General features: G+C 46.3%; 1 long non-coding RNA gene across 1 annotated transcript; it reads right to left on the reverse strand.

The window, feature by feature from the left end:
• Positions 1–6,145: 6,145 nt before the first annotated feature.
• On the reverse strand, positions 6,146–8,325 carry LOC120638254. The gene is made up of 2 exons (XR_005659820.1): positions 8,063–8,325; positions 6,146–6,388 (listed from the first exon to the last, which is right to left on the reverse strand). It is a non-coding gene; the product is annotated as an uncharacterized LOC120638254 (long non-coding RNA).
• Positions 8,326–10,631: the final 2,306 nt, after the last annotated feature.

Raw genomic sequence — 10,631 nt, forward strand, 5'->3', positions numbered from 1 at the left:
CTTTCCTTTCATGACGTCCAGGCACAGATGCTGGTGAGTCAGAAGCTAGCTCTGAGAGAGCCCAAAATGGCTTGTGGTCCGGAGACCTGGAGGAGAGACCTCGTGAAATCTGCTGGGTGAGTTGCTCAGTTGGTACCAAATTTTGGTGTATTTCAATCTTGGATCTAAAAACTCCTCTCTCCCTGCCTCTCAATATGATCTCATTTGATCGGGGTTCTCCTGAACGAGGGTCTTTATCTTTATCCACAAAGGCCTTTTCATTCAGTGATGAAATGGCATCATTAGGCCTGGCGGATTTGCCGGTGTGGAGAAGGCCGTTTTGGCAGCTGGTCAATAGCCATTGTTTAACAGAGATATTAATGCCAGAAAGGCTACCCATCAATAACTAGTGGCATGATTAGGAGTTTGGATAGAAGCCACCAATACGTTTCCATTCCGTTTACACTTTACTTAGAAACTGCCTGTTTTTTCCCAGCTGGTGGCCTGTACTGACTCTTAAGTCCCTCTGGATCCAAAAATTCGCTGGTTTCCTGCTTTGCTTCACATTCACTCTGTAAGCAAAATCCCTGACATGCTAAAGCTTGAGTTTTGTGTGTGCAAAATATAATTTAAATACAGAATCATACCATGGACCTGGCCTACTTTATCTTGTTCATGTCTCTCCTTTTGTTTCACTTAAGGAGGATGAAAATTAAATTCCCATGCCTGGTGATACGAGGAGCAGGCTTGGAACCCATAGGACGTTGAACATCAGGAAAATGCTTGTTCTTCCTTCATCTTTCACTGTAGATAAATAATTTGAGTCCGATCCCTCTCTCCCTCACACCCTTACACTGTAAGCTCCTTCAGGGCAAGGAACTTGAGTTTTGCTACTGTCATACTCTCTGCAAAACTTAATACAGTGCCTAGCATTCAGTAAATGCTCAAATATGATTGATAAATTGATTGATCGGGTCTGACAAATGACATAATAATAATAATGACATTTGTTACCTGCTTACTATGTGTCAAGCGCTGTTCTAAGTACTGAGGGGTGCAAACTAATCAGGTTAGACAAAGTTCCTGTCCTGCATGAGGTTCACAGTCTTAATCCCCATTTTACAGATGAGGGAACTAAGGCACAGAGAAATTAAACGACTTGCCCAAGGTCACACAGCAGACAAATGGAGGTGGGATTAGAACCCAGGTCTTTCTGATTCCCAGACCTTGCTCTATCCATTAGGCCATACAGCTTCATTAGCCTTGAACTAGGCAAGAGAAACCAGGGCCCTTAGTTATTCTATTGTGGTTTGCAGGAGGGCAGTTGGAGGTCTAGCAGTCATTCCAGGACTTGGTCATTTAATAATAATAATAATAATAATGATAATGGTATTTAAGTGCTTACTATTTGCAGGCACTGTACTAAGCACTGGGGTGGATACAAGTAAAACAGGTTGAACACAGGCCCTGTCCCAGGTGGGGCTCACAGTCTCAATCCTCATTTTACAGACGAGGCAACTGATGCTCAGAGAAGTTAAGAGACTTGTCCAAAGTCACAGACCAAACAAGTGGCAGAGTTGGGATAAATAACAACAATAATACTAATAATGATGGTATTTAAGTGCTTACTTTGTGCCATGCACTGTTCTAAGTGCTGGAGGAGACGCAAGACATTCAGGTTGTCCCATGTGGAGCTCACAGTCTTAATCCCCATTTTAGAGATTTATCATTTTATTTGATTTTAAGGCACAGAAAAGTTAAGTAACTTAAGGCACAGAAGAGTTAAGTAACTTACCCAAAGTCACAGACCAGACAAATGGAGGAGCTGGGATTGGAACCCATGGCCTTCTGACTCCCAGGCCTGTGCTCTATCCACTGCGCCATGCTGCCAGGCTAATTTAGGGTGTTAGGCGGAGCTGCATGGTCAGTCTCTAGAATCAATGAATGGTATTTACTGAACATTTACTGTGTGCAGAGCACAGTACTAAGCACTTGGGAGAGTACAGTGAGACAGAGTTGGGACACATGTTCCCTTCCCACAAGGGAAGGGAGAGACAGACATTAAAATGAATAAATAAATTTCAGATAGGTACATAGGTTCATTCATTCAGTAGTATTAATTGAGTGCTTACTATGTGCAGACTGTACTAAGCACTTGGAATGTACAATTTGGCAACAGATAGAGATAATCCCTGCCCAATGATGGGCTCACAGTCTAATCGGGGGAGACAGGGGAGACAGATGGCAGAGCAAAACAGAACAAACCAAAAACAAGACAACGTAAGTGATTCGGGGTTGAGGGTGGAGTGAACATCAAGTGCTTAAAGGGTACAAATCCAAGTGCATAGATGACACAGTAGGGAGAGGAAGTCAGGGAAATAAAGGCTTAATTGGGGAGAGCCTCTTGGAGAAAATGTCATTTTAATAAGGCTTTGAAGGTGGGGAGAGTGGTGGTCTGTTACATATGAAGGGGAAGGGATTTCCATGCCAGGGGTAGGATGTGAGCAAGGTGTCAGCAGTGAGATAGATGTGATCAAGGTACAGGAGTGAAGTGTGTGGGCTAGGCTGTAATAGGAAATCAGTAAGGTAAGGTAGAACAGGGAGTGCTGATTGACTGCTTTAAAACCGATGGAAAGGAGTTTCTGTTTGATGAGGAGTTAGATGGGCTACCACTGAAGGTTCTTGAGAAGTGAGGAGACTTGGACTGAACATTTATTTAGAAAAATGATCCTGGCTGAAGAATGGAGTATGGACTGGAATGGGGAGAGACAGTAGGCAGAGAGTTCAGTGAGGGAGACTGATGCAGTAGCCTCTGGAAGGGGCTAAGGTCTCCTTTGTTGGGGATCCGGGAGTTCTGGCTTGATAATTCAATTCCTTTTGACATGATTCTAAGCCTTAAAGACATCCACTGGTGTCTTTTCCTGCCCACGGGCCCACGTAGATCACCAGTGGTGGTGCGGCCAGAGAGGATGGGCAGGAATGGGGCCCGTCAGAGCCTTAGGTCCCATCTTCATCACCTGTCCAGAGCATTTCCCAAGCTGGGTGGTGTTCTCTTGGGCACCAAACTCAAAGGGTAGCCCTCTGCCAGATTTTCTTTGACTGTTGAAAATGTTCATTATTTTCTGGAAAAATAGATGCCTTACTGACAGGGTTTGGGTAGGTATCAAGTGTTGCCCATCTCTGTCCCATGGAATTCCACTGTTTGGCTGTTTGCTATAAGGCCCCGGGTCTCCCTCCTCCTTAAGGTTGGAGATCACCTTTTTACTGACCTTCTTGTCACATAGTCTCTTCTGTGCATTTCTGCTGTTCACGTGGGTGGGAGGCAGAAGGTCCCATTCAGATTAGAAGTATAATACTTTGTTTTGTATAAGAAGCGTGGTCATCTGGAAGGAACATGGGTCCTGTCCCCGGTCTGCCACTTCTCTCATGTCTGATCTAGGGCATGTCATTTAGTGTAGTAATAATGAAAATAATAAATATTATAATAACATTTGTTGAGCCCTTCCTATGTGCCAAGCATGTATTGAGCATTGAGATACAAGATTATCAGTTCAGATACAGTACCACATGAGGCTCACAATCTAAAAGGGAGGGAGAATGGGTTTGAAATTTGTCTACCATTGACTGATTATTGATCATTTGATGAGGACACCTGAGGCACTGAGAAGTTAAGTGACTTTCCCAGCATGGCTCAGTGGAAAGAGCACGGGCTTGGGAGTCAGAGGTTGTGGGTTCTAATCCTGGCTCTACCACTTGTTAGCTGTGTGACTGGGCAATTCATTTCACTTCTCTGTGCCTCAGTTACTTCACCTGTAAAATGGGGATTTAGACTGTGATCCCCACGTGGGACAACCTGATTACCTTGTATCACCCCCAGCGCTTAGAACAGTGCTTGCCACAAAGTAAGCGCTTAGCAAATACTATCATTATTATTATTATTTCCCAAGGTCACCCAGCAGAGATAAGTGGCAGAGCTACGATCAGAACCCAGGTCCTTCAGACTCCCAGGCCCATGCTCTTTCCACTAGGACATACTGCTTCTGTGTGCCTCAGTTACCTCATAAATAAAAATAATTAAATTATTGTATTTGTTAAGTTCTTACTATGTGCCAAGGACTGTACTGAGCACTGGGGTAATTAGAAGATACTCAGGTCCCACGTGGGGCTCTCAATCTAAGTAGGAGGGAGAAGAGATTAGGAATCCCCATTTTGCAGATGAGGGAAGTGAGGCACAAAGAAGTCAAATGACTTCCTACAGTCAAACAGCTGGTACATGGTGAAGTTGATATTAGAATCCAGGTGTTCTGATTCCCAGGCCTATGCTCTTTCCACTAGACCATGCTGCTTCTCATCTGTAAAATGGGGATCATCAATCAATTATATGTGCTTACTTTGTGCAGAGCACTATACTAAGCACTTGGGAGAGTATACTACAGCATAATTAGTAAACCTGTTCCCTGCCCAAAATGAACCCAAGTGAGCTCAAAAATATAGTCTAGTTGGGGAGACAGACATTAATATGAGAATACCTGCTCTCCCTCCTTTTTAAATCTGTATGCTCTATGAGGTACAGGAACTTAGCACACAGTAAGGAGCCACTTGACTCCTGAGTGACTTGGGACAAATCACTTCACTTCTCTCTGCCTCAGTTACTTCATCTGTTCAATGGGGATTAAATCCTCCTCCCTCTGATTTAGACTGTGAGCTCCATGTGGAACAAGAGCTGTGTTCAACCTGATTCTCTTAGTACAGTGCCCGGTACATAGTAAATGCTTAACAGTACCGTTAAACAACAACAATGACTAAAACACTGTGAATTTGGACTGGGGTGTGAATGGAAGGGGGATTTCTTAGACAATTTTAGACAATCCCTCAGCCACCTTCCAAGCAAAAGTCGTGTCTCCAGGACTTCTCTACTCTGGTCAGAGGAGGAAATCTCCATCCAGCTCAGCATAATGAAATAGCCCGATCCCTGGTGTGAGCTGCATTTCAATGTTGACTGCCCCCTTCCTCATGTTCGTGGCATGGGCCCCATAGGCTATTCATTCCGGGTAATGCTTAGAAAATTCTCTTTCTCTCTCCCCTGTCCTTTATTGCTGACAAGAGCTGACACAAGCTATTGCCGTGTGCAGCATGCTAATGGCTTTCTGAGTTATCAATCAGAACAGACTCAGGCAAAAATAATCAGGCTCAATGTGGGTGGGCGGGAGCCGTTCGGCTTTGCCTAAATGAGCAGGGCCAGGAGGACTATGCGGCCACACTGCCGTGAAGCCAGGATGGGCCTGGGCGAGATTTCGGAGTTCTGGACTCAAAGTCAGGGTCGCCATCTGCCAGTTAGGAAACCCAGGTAGGGCTGTTCCAGAGAGGGTGGTAAATCTGGGGGAAAAGCATCCTGGAATGACATCTTTACTTTCACACGTGTTTCAGCCGCAGTACCCCATGGTTTCCGTTCTCCTTGGGCAGGACACAGGCTGGCATCTCCCTGCTGACATAGTTTTCTCTCTCCCTCCCTCATTGCACCACCTGAAGGCTCACTTGCCTGCAGTGTGTGGGACAAGGCTGATAGGATCAACAGCGATGAGACGCTCAAAATGCCACTGAAATGAGAAAATCAGGAGGAAGGGCAGACTTTACTGACATGTAAGATAGTCCCCTGGAATCAGAGGTGGGGTCCCGCAGAGGCAGAGGGGCATGCTGGGACTGAAATAGAGTTGGCACAATGGACTAGCCATCTTGGGCCTCACCCATAGGGAATCATTTTGGGAAAATTTGAGGACCGACAAGGAGGAAAGACCTCGAAAGGGACTGGAGTTGGTTCTCCAGGTTTGAGCGACACCTAAGGGGAAAATGATGCTTAGCTGTTTAGCGGAAAGCATGGAGAAGCTTCCAGGAGGCTGCCCTGCCCTTGGCTGACCCTCTCAATGCCAGCTGACAGAAAACAGAGAGGAGGTGAATGACAACATCTCACTGGTACTCCTCATGAAGCAGTGCCAACAGAAGCTAGTTTGGATCACGCAGCCTTAAAGCCTTCCCATGAATTTGCACCTGTACACCCACCCTCTGCTCTCCTAATCACCCTGGCGAGAGACACTGTGAAGGCTATGTCGAGGCTGGGAGAACGTGACCTGGCGATGGGAGAAATGAGAAATCACCGAACCACCAAAGCTGGGGCCAGTAGTCTGAATTAGAAGTAGATTATTCAGCCATTTCAGTGCCTGATTCCTGGTTCCCTACTCTGTCCATTCAGGGAGGGACTGGCAGTCTGTCCTCCATTGGCTGTTCTGGCATGTGCTGCTTCACTGTCATCTGACAGCCGAGCCTCCCCCAAACTCTAGGAACTGCCAGGAACTTCCAGGAGAGGTCTTTATCCGAGGCCCAGGAGGTTCAGCAGAGCCAGGTTCCCCTGAGCCTGGTGAGGGAAGGATAAATCAATCAGTCAAACAATGGTACTTATTGAGCATAACCTAGTGGCAGTACACAGGCCTCAATGTCAGAGGAACTGGATTCTAATCCTGACTCCGCCACTTGCTTGCTATGTGAATGTGGGCAAGTCACTTAACTTCTTTAGACTTCAGTTTCCTCATCCAGAAAATGGGAATTCCATGCCCACTCTTCCACCTACCCAGGCTGTGAGCCCTCTTCAGGGCAGGGACTGTGTCTGAACTCATTATCTTGTATTGACTCCAAAGCTAATCACAGCTCTTGGGACAGAGTAAGGGTTTAACCAATATCACATTTATCATTATTGTTATATCCCCTACTCAGTTCTGCTTCCTTCCACAAAATCTCTAGTGCACTGTCAGAGATTATGAGGCCCGGAGACTGGGGGCAGTGAAGGATTCATTCATTCATTCAATCTCATTTATTGAGCACTTACTGTGTTCAGAGCACCGTACTAAGCACTTAGGAGAGTACTTACAGCAATAAACAGACACATTCGGGGCCTTGGGATGGACTAGTGGGCAGTGGGCTGGAGACCCAGTTGGTTCATTGCCCTCCATGACTCCCAGACTGTGCTGTTCTCTGAACCAGCCGGGGTTCAGGCTGCTTATCATTTCCTGTACTGTGTAAGCCAGTGGCTCTCCTCGAGGGACCCCAGGTTCAGGCCCCAACCACCGCTCCACTGCACTTGGTCCATCCGGATAAAGAAGCTGCAAGGCTCCTGGGCCAGGGGTTTATCTTGTGTTCCCTCCAGCTCTTGGCTGAATTCGGATCAGAAACTAGCTCCACCCTGCCACACAGACACCCCCAGTTCAGTGTGAACTCCCCAGTGATGGTTCGTGGAGCCACCCCAAGCAGGGGAAACGTTGTAACAATTATCAGAACAATTAATATTCTGCCAGCAATATTCTCCTGGAGTTGCAGTGAGCATTCCAGCTTCCAGACCTCCAAGGCATCGCAGAACATTATTAAAGCCCATGGAGCACTAAATGCTCTCTCGCTCTCTCTCTTTCTCTCTCAGCCTCCCATTCGAGATGTTAATTCCCTTTAAAGTGGAAAGGTACAGTCAGTCATTGAAGTCCTAATTGTCATGATTGTAAGGAATGCTGCCTGTTCACTTTCCTCATTATGGTTTCATTCATTAAAAGCCAATTAGCAATCACAGATCCCATTATAGATGTTTTAGGCTGTTTTGTCCAGAGATCTAAGGTGGAGGAACTTTTAAAAGGGCCAGTACTGTCCTATAATGGATTTTATTCTTCCCGAATGTCCTCTGGACATCTTTTGCTTTGAAAGAGAGGTGAGGGTTGTGAATCTGGGGCCTGCTTGCAGTTGCTGTGGCTATTAGGGAAGCAGCAGGGCCTAGTTGAAAGAGCATGGGTCTGGGCGTCAGAGGATCTGGGTTTTAATCCTGATTCTGCCAATTGCCTTGCCGATTGCCTTGGGCCAGTCATTCTACTTCTCTGGTTGGGTCTCAGTTCCTTTGTCTGTAAAATTGAGATTCAATATCTGTTCTCCCTCCTAGACTGTGAGCCCCACATGGGCGAGGGACTGAGTCCTGATTATCTAGGCACTCAGCACAGTACTTGGCACATAGTAAACACTTAACAAATGCCCTAATAATAATAATGATAACAATTACCTTGAGAAAAAATTGTTTCAAATGATCATACGTTCATCCTCTTGAGAGTCTGCCAACTCTGACCAGATTGCTGTGGGCCCTTCTTATGTCTCTGGAGCCAGGAATATTTCTCAGTCTTTGCTTTCCCAACCTGAGAACCAAGCTCCTGTAGACAACTGGTTTTCCCTGGTGACATTTCCATCTCACTGCCCACTCCTTAGTGACGGCAGCCTCTCGCTGGTGTTTGGGTGGACAATCAACTTTGCCTTGGGGTGCTGCTTTGGTGTGAGCCTTCTGGTGATGTGAATGAGAGAACTGGCCTGGGAAAGGAGAGAGATTCTGATCATCTCTTACCCAATAATGGGGCTACCTCACCTTTTACCCAATAACGGGGTTACCTCATTTTCCCATTATTTTCCTGCACAGCAGGAGATCTGGGCCAAGTGAAAGGAAAGTCATGACTCCAAGAGGGTTTTTTTTATAAGGTTGGAAAAAGTCTGAACCATCTCCACCACCACGAGTTTGTCTGCTTCCTCCACTAGGTGCTCTGTACTGCCTCAGTCCCCCATTCGCCAGCGTCCAATTGGCAGGGAACAACACTGGTTCTTGGGGTGATCAAGCTTCATCCCTGAGGCCCTTCCTTGCCAGTAGAGACAAACTCCCACTCTGAATCCCCACTTATTCCCCACAGACCTCAGCCAGTCAGATCTTAGAACCCTTCTCCAGAATCCTTCCTGCCTCCCCGGTCCTGCTTCCTGTCAGGGTCCGATGATGACCAATGTTCTGTCCCAATCTGTTATCTATAACACACTTGGCAAGACTTCTGGGTTGGTCCAGGACAAAGAATGTGTACAATCGCTGGCAGGGAAGGTGGGCTTAGGATCATGCTTTAGGTTTCCAGAATGGTGAACTTTATTCCATGATCAGTTCAGAAGGGTTAGGCACACTCAGTTAGCCCATCACAACCTAGTTAGCCTCTGTGCTCATGCAGAAACCCTGCAGTGTGAGTCTTCTAGTCCCACTGGGACTCTGGGAGCTGGGGGCCAATATGTAGAGGGAGGAACTGAGTAAGAGTGGAGAGAAATGATTCACAGAGACCTGTTGTGCTGCTGGGACCGGGGACATTTGCAAGCCCAACTGAGAGCCTGCACGAGGCCTTTGATCTACTTTATTCCCCTTGACAATCCAGAGAATTAGAGGTGAATTTCCACCAGATCAGACTTAGATCCTCAGCATGTCCTTGCAATGTGTGGTCCTTGCTTAGGTCTTAAATGATGCTTTGCAGGTCGACCTCATAGAAGAGGGTCAGACTCACCCTGGATTTTTCCTGGCAGATACTGTTTCCTGGTAAGTTTTAGACTGGGGGTAAGTGTGTGAGAGAGAGCCAAAAGGTTCATGACTCTGAATTGTCAGCGGGGGTTTTGCTAGACCATCAGCCAGAACTGCCTGAGTCTTTAAGGGAGAGCTTCCTTTAAGGTGGAAATGTTGACCGAGGAGATTCCTGATCTGGGGCTGAGCAGCATGGCTTAGGGCCTAGGAGTCAGAAGGACCTGGGTTCTAATCCCGGCTCTGCCATATGTCTGCTGTGTGACCTTGGGCAAGTCACTTCACTTCTCTGGGCTTCAGTTTCCTCATCTGTAAAATGGGATTAGAGAATGACAAGATTAAGAGTATGCAACCTGAATAACTTGTATCTACCCCAGCGCTTTGAACAGTGCTTGGCAGATAGTAAGCACTTAACAAAAATCATCATCATCATCATCACTTTCATGGAGCTAGACCATCCCTTTATCCCTTGTCAAACGGTCCGTAAGGTCTAGCAGTATTCTCCCAGAAATTCCCCTCCACAAAACTCTCTTTTTCCACTGTTTTGCCACCTACACAGGCTCAATAGAGCACTTTAGAGGCACAAAAGGGACACACAGGCCACATACAGTAAATTCTCATGGTGGTGGTAGTAATGGTCTTGTTATAGTGACGTTAATAATGTAATAATGTTGGTATTTGTTAAGTGCTTACTATGTGCCGAGCACTGTTCTAAGCACTGGGGTAGATACAGGGTAATCAGATTGTCCCACGTGAGGCTCACAGTTAATCCCCATTTTACAGAAGAGGTAACTGAGGCTCAGAGAAGATAAGTGACTTGCCCACAGTCACACAGCTGACAAGTGGCAGAGCCGGGATTCGAACTCATGACCTCTGACTCCCAAGCCCATGCTCTTTCCATTGAGCCACGCTGCTTCTCTATTATGATGATGATAATAGTGAATATTATTATGGAATTTATTAAGTGTTTACTATGTACCAAGTGCTTTTCTAAGCAATGGGGTAGATACAAAATAATCGGGTCTGACACCGTCCCTTTTCCACATGAGATTCACAGTCTAAGTAGGAGGGAGTAGGATTTAATCCCTATTTTACAGACAAGGAAAATGAGGCCCAGAGAATTGAAGTAACTTGTTCAAGGTCACACAGCAGACAAGTGGCAGAGTCAGGATTAGAATTCAAGTCCCCTAATTCTCTCTGACTCTCAGGACCAGAATCTTTCCACCGGGCCATGCTGATGGTGGTGATGACAGTGATGATGGGG

The sequence above is a fragment of the Ornithorhynchus anatinus genome, chromosome 3 (assembly GCF_004115215.2).
Source record: "Ornithorhynchus anatinus isolate Pmale09 chromosome 3, mOrnAna1.pri.v4, whole genome shotgun sequence".
Lineage (NCBI taxonomy): Eukaryota > Metazoa > Chordata > Mammalia > Monotremata > Ornithorhynchidae > Ornithorhynchus > Ornithorhynchus anatinus.